The sequence below is a fragment of the Podarcis bocagei genome (assembly GCF_964188305.1).
Source record: "Podarcis bocagei genome assembly, chromosome: 5".
In the NCBI taxonomy this organism is placed as follows: Eukaryota; Metazoa; Chordata; class Lepidosauria; order Squamata; family Lacertidae; genus Podarcis; species Podarcis bocagei.
In genome coordinates, this window is record NC_138129.1 from 41,550,319 (window position 1) to 41,563,123 (window position 12,805).

At 43.4% G+C, this 12,805-nt stretch overlaps 1 protein-coding gene across 1 annotated transcript in view; it reads left to right on the forward strand.

Annotated features, from left to right (window-relative positions):
- LOC308586679 (polymeric immunoglobulin receptor-like) overlaps positions 1-12,805 on the forward strand; it is a 305,363-nt gene that overhangs the window by 54,977 nt on the left and 237,581 nt on the right. The gene's annotated exons all lie outside the window — the stretch shown is intronic.

Genomic DNA, 12,805 nt, shown 5'->3' on the forward strand with positions numbered 1-12,805 from the left:
AGAGAGAACTCATGATTTTGAGAGAGAACCACGTTATCAAGATCTGGATATATGTATCCATTACTGGATGAGGTGTTCACCTTTTACAACAAGGAGACATCCCCGAATAGCAAATGCAACATAGTTCTGTTACACACTTGATAGAGCAAACTGGAGTCAAGTGTTGAGCATCTGGTAACCACTCTTTTGTTCATCATTTTTCATCTGTGACCATTTCAATAGGAACCAAATCACTGTCGGGGGCGGGGGGGAAATAAAATTTGCTTTGATAAGAAAAAAAGGGGTTGGGGGTGCGGACAAGCACCTTTGTTTCACGGGCATGCCAGTAACATGATAGTTACAGATACAGAATGGCTCCTTTACTGTGCCTCATATATTACATAGTTACAGAGTTTAAACCTTTGGTCACACTGCAAGGCTATAGTACTATATCTATTTTGTGAAATTGGTTTTGTTCTCCTTCCTTCTACTTGGTTTATTTACACAAATGAGTCAAGTTGCACAACTAGATCTACAAGCTACATGTAAACATAATGAATAGAGCATCTGACTAGATGGGTTCATCATCCCATCTGGGCAAAGGATGCCAATCCCAGCTGAAGTATTCCTATGTGGTTGGCGCTAATGCATCTATTGACCAGAATTTTTATTGCTGCAAGGTAGCTATAGGAGACCAGCACACTCTTTCTCAAATATCACACCAACGGTTTGTTTTTAGAAAAGCCATCAAATAAATCAAAATACGTAATCATTTAAATACTAACTTTTGGACAATCTGAATTGCCAAGTCTGGTAATTATATCACATCATATCATCTGATATAATCAGTCGATATGATGCTACAGTTCCTCCAATTGTATTCATTTGTACAGAATTTCAGTTTCTGTGCATTAGAACTGAAAAGAAGTGGGGGGAATTCTCAAGTTATTTTTGCTGACATTTCGTGAATGTATATTCCATGAGTTCGAGTCCCCCCTTTCCTCATTTTATCAATTTTAGATCAAAGCAGATGCTTGCAGAAGCACTTTGGTGGTTGGCTGCTGTGAGAACAGAACACTGGACTAGATCGGTTATTGGCTGTTCTTATGAAATCCTTTTGGAAAACCATGACAGAGTCTATGCCAAAGTCTCTCGTAAAACTTTTTCAATATAAGCCCCTTTTCTACCTCAAATGCATCAATGGACCATTCTCAAACCTGCCCCTCTCTTACACTGCCAAGTTTCCAATCATCCTGTTGAATAATTTTCTACCTATAAGCCATGAACCTACTGCTCCAGTTTCTCATTATAATGATGGGATGTGTTTTAGCTGACTCACAGACAACATAAGGTCACAGTCTACCGAACTAACTACCAAAGTTGCTATAAAAGATTGAGACAGCATCTCTAATATTTGCACTTGTCAGTTGTAAAGGGGTAATGGCAGTTTAAGCCAGGAGGGGGTGCAAGAGGCACACAGACTAAGAATGATTAGAGGTGTTCTCATCCCTCTCTCTCTTCCTGGCACTGGGGGTGCTTTTATGACGGGGGGGGGGGGCTTTTGGTGGGAAGCTGCAGGTGGAAGCGAAAGTGGTCTGCAAGGGGGTGGGGATATTGTGACCTTTTTGTAGGGTTAGAGGCTGAGGAGGAAAGTACACCTTGTGAACTTGCTGAGGGAAACCGAGGCAAGGAGAGGGGAGGTGGTGTGGTCATGAGGGAAACTGAGACAGGCAGAGGAAGTATATTGTGGTCCTGGCAAGGGAGGGAAACTGAGGCAGGGAACCCCTGTTAGGTAATCTGTACAAGTAGCAGCCACCCATCTGGCACCACAGTTGCTGTAGCTTTTGCAGGCAGTGCTGGGGAAAAATAAGGTGGCAATAAGGTTGGGGCTGTCTGGATACACTTGGCAGGAGCACCAGATTGACTCCGACAGTACAGTACAATTGTGTCTTGCACTGGGGTTGCATTCTGGGGATGGCATGTATACACAAAAACATATATGCACAAACTACTCCCTTGGTCTTTGGAGGCACTCTTGTTCCTGGGAGCTGTTCTGCCTCTTCTTCAGAGGCCAAGGTCCCTTTCTGCAGGGTGGGATCCCTGCCTGTCTCCTGGCAGATCCCAAGGTCCTGGCTACTACAGAGTTGTTGTTATGGGCTGCTCCTAAATTTCTGGGATCCCCAGATCCTCCTTGGCAAGCTATTCTGAGGAAAAAGAGTGATCTGGCAAGGGAAGAATATCCTGCTATACTGCATATCACCAGTCAGATGTTTAGGACTAGAAGACAAAAGCTAGATTTATCCATCTTCCCAAGCCTCCCCTCCCTGCTTCACAGGTGGTGGTGGGGAGTAGTAAACTGATCATCTAACTCAGGCTAGATGCATGCAATAACAGATGGGGGCCAGAAAGTCCTATATAAATGTTAGTCTTCTTATTACAATATTTGGATGTTTCAAGACATAGAATTCCTTCCAAACTATTAGTTTCAAAATAAAAATTGAGTCAATTTATACATCATTTATGAAGTGCACACTTGCTGTGTCTGCTCATCTGAAGACATATCCCAATCCTAGAAGTGCTTCAGTCTTAATCCAGATTGTTGACCCAGATGGATATCTGCTTGTGTTTTATGTATGTGTTTACAGCATCAATACACCACCTTTAAACAGTGCTTCTCAAGAGAAGTTGCATGTCAGTATGTTCCCTCCTAATCTCCTTAGGCAAATATCTGCCACAGACAGAGACTACTTAAAGGATTGATTTTAGATCTCAGATTAGCACAGGCTGTAAATTCCACCACTCACCACTGAGAGCTGTAGAATGTTCCCAGCTGCTAAGTCTTCTTATAGTATAGCAGTAACAAGCCAGCAGCATCCTACACAGAAACCCCCCCCCCCACATTGTATCTGGATCAAAAACATGTGAAAGTCCAGGAACATTCTTTGTCAGAGTGTCACTATTTATAGACTATTATTGGGTTTTCAAACAAATCTGGGTGAATAGGACTATTACTACAAATTGCCCTCAGGCAATAATTGGCCAAAGTCTTGGACCTGATAAGAAGTGTTAATTCTGCAATTTGTTTTTTATAAATAATATTTATTAGTAGTTTCAAAGTTATAAAGAAAAAAGAAAAATTAAAAACAACACTGTAATACATAAAAAGAGAAGAAGAAAAAAGAAAAAAGTGAAAACAACAATACAACAAAAAAAGAAAAAGAAAAATGGAAAACACAAGAAAAAAGAAAACAGCATAGATCCCAAATTACATATCTATAACTTCCATTTGCTTGTTTCATTGACCTCCTCACACCTCCCTTTTTGTATTCTAGTTTAATTAATTATTTCAGCAAATTCTTTCCATCTTTCTCAATTTTTGTTGAAAAATTTATCTTGACAGTTTAACTTTATAATTAGCTCAGCAAATCCTTACCATCTTTCCCCATATTCTGTTATTCAAATTGCCTTAATTTATTTAACCTTATCTTACCCTAAAATACCTTAAAGCTTAAATCTTAGTTTTCAAATATACATAACTCCTGATATCATTTCTGCTAGAGTCATATAGTTTCATTCCAACATTTCCCCTAATATTCATTAATTTTTAGCCAATTCCCTAAATGAAAAGTTTCTTTTATAAATTTTCTTCCAATCTTCACCCAACGTCTCATCTTCCTGGTCTCGGATCGTGTCAGTCCTTACTGTCCAATCCATCTAGTCCATCAACCTGGAAGCCTTATGTCCGAGGCCCTTAAGTCTCTTCCCATGTCCCTTCTGCATTTCTTCTTCTTGTTGTTTATACTTGCCCTTTTCCGTGTCTTTTGTTGGTCTCTTTCTTAATTCCTTTCCTTTCTTATTGAGGAGTAGTTCTCTGGGGGGTTCCAACCCAGAATTGTCTCCATTTCCCTTCATCAAACCCACCCATTCCCCAAAGTCCCACTCCCCACAGTCCTCGATAAAATCCAAAAAATATTTAAAAACATATTTCAAGGTCTCTCCAAAGTTAGGAACCTCCTCAACACCAGATTCCCCCTGGCCCATTCCAACTTCAATCTTCAATGACAGCGGCTTATGCTCCTGTAGGGCCTCGGGTCTCCCCATTTGTATTATTTGAGGTGCAACCGCATCCTCCTCCATTATCTTCTGTTCTTGCCCAGTCAGTACTGATTCATGAGTTGGTCCCTGAATAATTTCTGTATCAATGTTCCCTGTTTGTCCACAGTTATTAACCACAACAGTCAAATCCATTTTTTCATTCATCAAGTCCATCTTCTCATGCATCTGTTCCAACAGGGCACTTGTCTTGCATAAAGCAAGCACCCAATCTTCCTCCCAGCTCATCTTTAGGCAAGGTCAGAAAAGACTGTTCCCACGGTCTTAATCTCACAGCTGTTGAGTCCTCAAGTATACTGCTGCAACAATTTAACAAGCTCCCTCTAGAGGTGACAATTTCTATTTGTATCCTTTTTTTTTAAGGCAAGTCCAACAAAGGAAAATTGCTTTCGTTTTTCAGATATTTTCCGGATATTTTGTTTCTTTAAGATGCAAAAGGCAACATTGGAATCAGCTTGTTTCTCTTCTTTAACTATCTGTCAAAATGTTCCATTCACAGTCAATGAACCTACAATTTCTGTCTCTGACACCCCGTTCCCAGGTTAGAGACGGTGGAAACTCATCCTTCTCGCTCCCTCTCCTGCAGGGGTTAAACAAAATCCCCCCCCCTTTTCTCCCACTTCCAAGGGGGTTTCAGTAGTTCTGAATGAAGGAAATTTAGACTTTTTTGACAGCTTTCCAGGCTTTAGCTTACGAAGTTTTTGCTTTAGTCTATATACAAAAAGCGGAAGGCGGACTTCCTGTTTTGAACCTTCCCGCTTCGATGCCAAATTAAGATATTTCTTGATCCAATTTTCCGTTTCTACTCAGGGGTACTTGTTTTAAATCCAATTGTCCACAGGAAAAAGTCAGTGCTCTCCGGCAATGGCTGTGCGGCTTCACTCCGTGAAAGTAGCAATCAGTTCGCAGCACCGCGCCGCTCACCCCGCTTCAATCCAGCGCCCGAAAAAGGGGTTCCCGGTGAGTAGGGGGGCGCTTCTGGTGCCCTGCCGAACCCCATGTTCCCAGGCTTCCTCCGCCTGGGATTTCTAGCGGGTCCCCGCCTTCGCCGCGGCGGGAAGACCCAGTTTTCACGGAGCTAGTTCCTCCGGTCGGAGGAACTCCGCCATTCACCGATGGCGCTGACCTGGAAGTCCTTAATTCTGCAATTTGAGGCAGAGGTAAAAATGGACAAAGAGAGACACCAAGAGAAGTGCTTTTGGGTTCTGTAAACTAATATTCTGGCAGGGTCATTGTCTCTTTCTGGAGAGCTGTGGTGAGATAGAGATGGGCTTTGGCTACTTGGTGGGATTGTTTTTAAAAGCCTATACAGTGGTACCTCGGGTTACGGATGCTTCCAGTTACATACGCTTCAGGTTACAGATTCCGCTAAGCCAGAAATATTACCTCGGGTTAAGAACTTTGCTTCAGGATGAGAACAGAAATCGTGTGGCGGCAGCGGGAGGCCCCATTAGCTAAAGTGGTGCTTCAGGTTAAGAACAGTTTCAGGTTAAGAACGGACCTCCGGAACGAATTAAGTATGTAACCAGAGGTACCACTGTATTTCATTTCATGGTGACTATTGGAGTGTTAAGCTGTTCATCCAGCTCTAATTTATCAGCCCCGAGTGACCTCCTCAAACATGGGTAAGCACTATGCCTGGGAACGTCTCACTGCTCAGAGAAGTGTAGCAACTGTAGCAATATGTTCCAAGTCAAAAGCAAAACTTCCTCAACTCAGCAAGCCAAATTTTGTGCACTGTACAGCTTACACAAAGGATTATTGAAATTAGAATTTTTCTGAATAATTAAAACAATATGCTAGAGAAAGGCAGTAAAGCGGAGGTGCGTTCTGATCTTTCAGCAGGCAGGTTGTACATTGACCATAGCCTCTTAAAACAGTCTGCAGAGACAATTTGTGTAGAGCTGGCTTGAAATGGAACCTGAACAGAGTGGTGTGAGAGCCAGTGTTGTGTAGTGGTTAAGAGTGGTGGACTCATAATCTGGTGAATGGGGTTCGCTTCCCCGCTCCTCCACAAGCAGCTGCTGGGTGACCTTGGGCCAGTCACACTTCTTTGAAGTCTCTCAGCCTCACTCACATCACAGAGTGTTTGTTGTGGGGGAGGAAGGGAAAAGGAGATTGTTAGCTGCTTTGAGACTCCTTAGGGTAGTGATAAAGCAGGATATCAAATCCAAACTACTACTACTACTACTACTACTACTACTACTACTACTAGTACTCCTCTTCTTCTTCTTCTTCTTCTTCTTCTTCTTCTTCTTCTTCTTCTTCTTTCTTCTTCTTCTTCTTCTTCTCAATAAAAGGTGATTCAGGGTGCCAGAAAGATCAGCAATTATAAATTACAGTTTAGACAATGAAATCACTTCCTGAGATCCACCCAGGCTTAAGAAAAGTAGCGTGGGTGTACATTCCATTGGGTTTATAAATAGAACAGGAGTATTTTAAGGTACTTCCACATTTCCTTGTATTTTCCTTTCACTCAGAAGTTATCTCTTGAGTATAATTGCCTCATCTTCATGTACGTTAATTGTCAGAGGCCTGATGTTTTCCAGATAGTTCCTGGTTCTTCTCCTTGTGTGGCCTGTTTCCCAACAGGTGTGTACATCTCTCTGCTCACCTCCGGTGTTGCATCACTTTCTGTTAAGGCAGATGGCAAACCAGGAGACTGCTATACATAGCTGGTGACCTGAATTTGACTTGGTGGTTACAAGGTGTGCCATTGCAATACAGAGAATACCACAGCCAGCTTTGACCATAGTGGTGTTTCAACAGTTGCATCTGAGAAGATGAAGCTCAGAGCCTAAAAACCTATTTCGCATCAGTTGTTTGAAGAAGAAGAGTTTGGATTTGATATCCCGCTTTATCACTACCCGAAGGAGTCTCAAAGTGGCTAACATTCTCCTTTCCCTTCCTCCCCCACAACAAACACTCTGTGAGGTGAGTGGGGCTGAGAGACTTCAAAGAAGTGTCACTGGCCCAAGGTCACCCAGCAGCTGCATGTGGAGGAGTGGGGAAGCGAACCCGGTTCACCAGATTATGAGTCTATCACTCTTAACCACTACAACACACTGTCTCTTACCTTGGATTGTTGTCGTTGTTTAGTCGTTTGGTCGTGTCTGACTCTTTGTGACCCCATGGACCAGAGGATGCCAGGCACTCCTGTCTTCCACTCCCGCAGTTTGGTCAAACTCATATTTGTATCTTTGAGAACACTGTCCAACCATCTCGTCTCTGTTGTCCCCTTCTCCTTGTGCCCTCAAACTTTCCTAGCATCAGGGTCTTTTCCAGGGAGTCTTCTCTTCTCATGAGGTGGCCAAAGTATTGGAGTCTCAGCTTCAGGATCTGTGCTTCCAGTGCGCACTCAGGGCTGATTTCCTTCAGAATGGATAGGTCTGATCTTCTTGCAGTCCACGAGACTCTCAAGAGTCTCCTCCAGCACCATAATTCAAAAGCATCAATTCTTTGGCGATCAGCCTTCTTTATGGTCCAGCTCTCACTTCCATACATCACTACTGGGAAAACCATAGCTTTAACTATACGGACCTTTGTTGGCAAGGTGATGTCTCTGCTTTTTAAGATGGTGTCTAGGTCTGTCATCGCTTTTCCCCCAAGAAGCAGGTGTCTTTTAATTTCATGACTGCTGTCACCATCTGCAGTGATCATGGAGCCCAAGAAAGTAAAATCTCTCACTGCCTCCATTTCTTCCCCTTCTATTTGCCAGGAGGTGATGGGACCAGTGGCCATGATCTTAGTTTTTTTGATGTTGAGCTTCAGACCATAGTTTGCACTCTCCTCTTTCACCCTCGTTAAGAGGTTCTTTAATTCCTGCTCACTTTCTGCCATCAGAGTGGTCTCATCTGCATATCTGAGGTTGTTGATGTTTCTTCCGGCCATCTTAATTCCAGCTTGGGATTCATCCAGTCCAGCCTTTTGCGTGATGAATTCTGCACATAAGTTAAATAATCAGGGAGAAAATATACAGCCTTGTCATATTCCTTTCCCAATATTGAAGCAATCAGTTGCTCCATATCCAGTTCTAACTGTAGCTTCTTGTCCCACATATAGATTTCTCAGGAGACAGATGAGGTGATCAGGCACTCCCATTTCTTTAAGAACTTGCCATAGTTTTCTGTGGTTGACACAGTCAAAGGCTTTTGCATAGTCAATGAAGCAGATGTTTTCTGGAACTCTCTAGCTTTCTCCATAATCCAGTGCATGTTTGCAATTTGGTCTCTGGTTCCTCTGCCCCTTTGAAATCCAGCTTGCACTTCTGGGAGTTCTTGGTCCACATACTGCTTAAGCCTGCCTTGTAGAATTTTAAGCATAACCTTTCTAGCATGTGAAATGAGCTCAATTGTGCAGTAATTGGAGCATTCTTTGGCACTGCCCTTCTTTGGGATTGGGATGTACACTGATCTTCTCCAATCCTCTGGCCACTGCTGAGTTTTCCAAACTTACAATAGGACATGTGAATAAAATTGCATAGGGTTATGTTTGCAAAAGGTGTGCTAAACTACACTGTGTGATTGTGTTGGGCTACTTGGACAATTCCTTCCCAAGGATGCATCAAAATCTGAGTTGAGGGACAGTTAATGAAGTAAATGGCTCAGTGCAACCAACTTCACCCTCTTGTTCCTTATGTGCTCCAAAGGTTTGGGGCACCCTTGGAGCACATCGGGAGTAACAGGAGGAGAGAAGGGGAAGCCCTGTTGCATCTTCTGGCACAATGTTGGGTCGTGCCCACTCAGTGCAGCCCTAATTTTTACTGATTTAAGTAGTTTTGCATCAGAAGTGAACTCTGAGGGGGTTAGAATGACCAGAATTTGACATCAAATAAGTGAACGGGGAAAGAGAAGCAAAAGGACAAATACAAAATAAAGTTGTCTCCCCCACAAAAAAAGCCACAGTATACTGATATTTACCTATTATAAATGCCACGTGCTTTTAACCTTGAGCAATAGCTTTGAGACACCAAACCCTCATCATATGACACCCAGAAAAGTTCCTGTTTATGCTGCAACAGAAGGAAAAGCTTCCAACCCCCTTCAATTCTTCTGGGGTAAAGATCACTCATGCATGTTTTTCTAAAAGTATAAAAAGAGATTGCTAGGCACAAAATATGGCAGCCTCAGGGCAAGAGCCAATTATGACAGAATACAACTTGCTTGGGACCTTCCCAAAGGAACAAAAGTTTATGGTTGTGCAATCAATTTAACTCTTCTAGTACAAGGGATTTCCAGACTTACATGAAACTAAGAACACAAGAATGTTGGAAGTTCACACCAAAGGCCTGCCTAGTCTGGTATCCTATTAGCCACTGTGGCCAGCCAGATTCCCTTTCCTACGGTGGTTCCCCAGCACCTGGCATTTGTAAATTTACTGTCTCTGATTTTAGAGGAAGTATAAAGTCATCGTGAACAGTTTCCCTTGATATGGGTATAGGTGTATAAGTCTACAAACAAAAGGGGGTATAGATGTTATCAACAAAACAATGAGCTACCCCCACATTGCCTTATTTTTAATACATTTACCATTGCACAATATTCATTAACTTATGTCGACCAAACTGGCCTATTTAAAATGTCGATTTTGCCCTTAGGGCCTGATTTCCATAGTGATCTGAAAATAATTGAAATGTTTTTCACTAGTTCCAATCAATTATCAACTTGTGTTTCAAAAGTCCTGGCCTGCTAAGCAATGGTGGCTGATCCATTAGGATAAAGGTGGGCTGCTCTACCAACCTCAGCCTTCCCTCAGCCAGTCCTCACCTGACCACCTTCTTCTTTACAACCAGTCCAGCGGGTAGGACTGCCTGACAGCTTCCCCCTCTTTAGTCTCAGTGTTGCCCTTGTAAAACTCAGTAGGGAGAATGATGGGAACAAAACTAGAAATAGTTGGCCCTGCCTTTCATTGGCTCTAGCTTCAGTTACTGTTTGGCCTTCCTGCCTTCTCCCCCTCTGTTCCAATGGCTCTCAGTCACCACTGCTGCTAAGTTCCCATTGAGGTGGGATAGTGACTATGGCCATCTACTCCTGTTGAATAATCTTAATGACAATGCAATTTTAGAACTTATTTGGGAGGATATTTCTACTAAATATTCTGGGAGATATTTCCATTTGAAGACTGTTGATAACAATGGAATTTTAGAACTTTGGGGGGATATTTTCCACTAACTTTGATAGCTATTCTGTGATGGCAGACCCTCCAAGTGTCCCTATTTCCCAGAGACGTCCCTGATTTAGAGAAGCTGTCCAGGTTTCTGGTTTGATCCTGGAATGTCCCACTTTTCCTTAGGGTGCCCCTATTTTGATTGGAGAAATGTTGGAAGGGATGAAGTTATCTAACCCCAGTGGCGTAGTGTGGGGGGTGCAGGTGGGGCGGCGGCCGCACCAGGCGCAAGATCTGAGGGGGGCGCACGCTAATCTAGTGGAAGAGACTCGAGTGCTAAAATCCACGGGTTAGGGGGTGCAAATTACTTGCCTTGCCCCGGGTGCTGACAACCCACGCTACGCCACTGTCTAACCCCGAGCCGTCTGAAGGCAATCCTGTATTGGGAAGTTTATTAACTGGGCAACCCAGTAAGATGTGTGGGGGTATAACTAGTAAAATTATTGTTATGGAATGGGACGTCCTTGTTTTCATTGGAGATATGTTGGAGAGTAAATGTGATGGCCCGATTGAATTACAGGGTAAAATAGATATGAGTGACCTGGGAGGTGGGTCTGATCCCCAGAGCAATTTTTCCTGGCTCTGGTGGTCCTTCCCTTTTAGCAGAAGGATTTTACCATTTTGCTTTTCAGAAGTTTGACCCTCAGAGGAGAAGAAGAAGAAGAAGAAGAAGAAGAAGAAGAAGAAGAAGAAGAATAGTAGTAGTAGTAGTAGTAGTAGTAGTAGTAGTAGTAGTAGTAGTTTGGATTTAATATCCCACTTTATCACTACCTGAAGGAGTCTCAAAGCGGCTAACATTCTCCTTTCCCTTCCTCCCCCACAACAAACACTCTGTGAGGTGAGTGGGGCTGAGAGACTTCAGAGAAGTGTGACTAGCCCAAGGTCACCCAGCAGCTGCATGTGGAGGAGCAGGGAAGCAAACCCGGTTCACCAGATTACGAGTCTACCACTCTTAACCACTACACCACACTGGCTCTCAGAGGTCCTAGCTGAAAGAAGGAGAAAGTGAAATGCAAGGGAAAGAAGAAGGGGGTATGAGCAAGTATGAGACTGAAGAAACAGCTTGTTTGTGTCCAAGCTTTTTCTGCTGTGTCCCCCTTACAATAACATCAAGGCGGGGCCAAAAGATGCCTTTTGGTTTCACATGAAAGCAAAAGGGGAAAATAGGCGACTCTCAAGTTACACAGGGGTTTCATTCTGGGGATAGTGCCTAAAGCCAAAAGTGCATATATTCAAAACACACTGGTGGAGGGATTGCCAAAGACCCCCCCCCCCCGTTCCTGCCCCAGTTTCCTCCCCTTTTGAATAGCCAAGCATGTAAAGTTGAATACACACAAGTTAAATGCACATAAGTTGCAATTTACCTGTGAGGTGTAAGAGGTGGAGCTCATCCAAACTTTAACACTACATCCCTTTTAACATCAATCAATCAATCAATCAATCAATCAATCAATCAATCTGCAATGCGCTCCAGCTATACAGGACAGGAGGGCGTAACTTCCTGCCTGATGGCACTAGTTTCATCATAGACCCTGGCATCTCTTGGAGAGGAGATACTTGGGATTTTTGTCAACTTTGGAAGGGTCCCCCCTACAAGTTGGCCCCTCTTTAGTGGCAGTGCACCCTCCTTCAAGTGGAAGCAGCACCCAGTCTCACAGTAAGCCATTACTGCAACAAGCAAAATAATAATAATAATGTAATTATTTATTATTATTATTATTTAAAAAATGCTGGTCTAGCTGGCAAATCCCCACACAGTGCCTCTGGGATTTCAACATAATATGACTTACTAGCCACAGTCATTTCCAGCTATGCATGGCCCAGCCCAATAACTTTTGCTGCCTGAGGCAAAGGATAAGATTGTGCCTCTTCCCAATCTGTGTACAAAAGCTGACTGGAATGGCAGCTGAATCTTACTTTAACACTGTAAATGAGACAGCATCTGATGGACCACCTGGGGGCAGGAGGCTGGCTTAGGGCAGGTAACACACACAGCTTGGTCTTCCTACAGCTTTTGCTGTCAGACCTGCAGCATTTGCCACCTAAGGTGACTGCCTCACTTTGCCTGATGGTAGGGCCTGGGTTGTTGCAATCAACATTTTGGCTCGGTGGCAGGGTTCAAGGTGAGTCCTTCTGAAGGCTCTGGTCACCGACAACTGTCTGATGGTGCTGATCTGTGATGGCAGGCCTGGCCATACCTACAATTTTTTGTGGTGCAGTGGTTGAATATATTTCTGGACCCAGATTACTCTTTTTCCAGCCCTACCTGGGGATTTCTGCATGCAAAACAGGTGATTTAAGCATCCATACTTGCCCAAAATCTATACTGCAACTGAACAAGATCCCTTGTCAATATGTAGCATCCTTAGTGTGTGGCTGGGGCCCCATTGTCTCAGCAGAACCCAAAGCTAATGGGGCCTCTGAACAGTGCTGGCCATAGCAGTATTCTAGGGCTTTGAAAGAAATTTAGAAGGCAGCTTCCAGTCCTCCACTGCGGGGACATCTTAATTTCCACAGTGCCCTGGAACAATGCCATGACTGAGACACT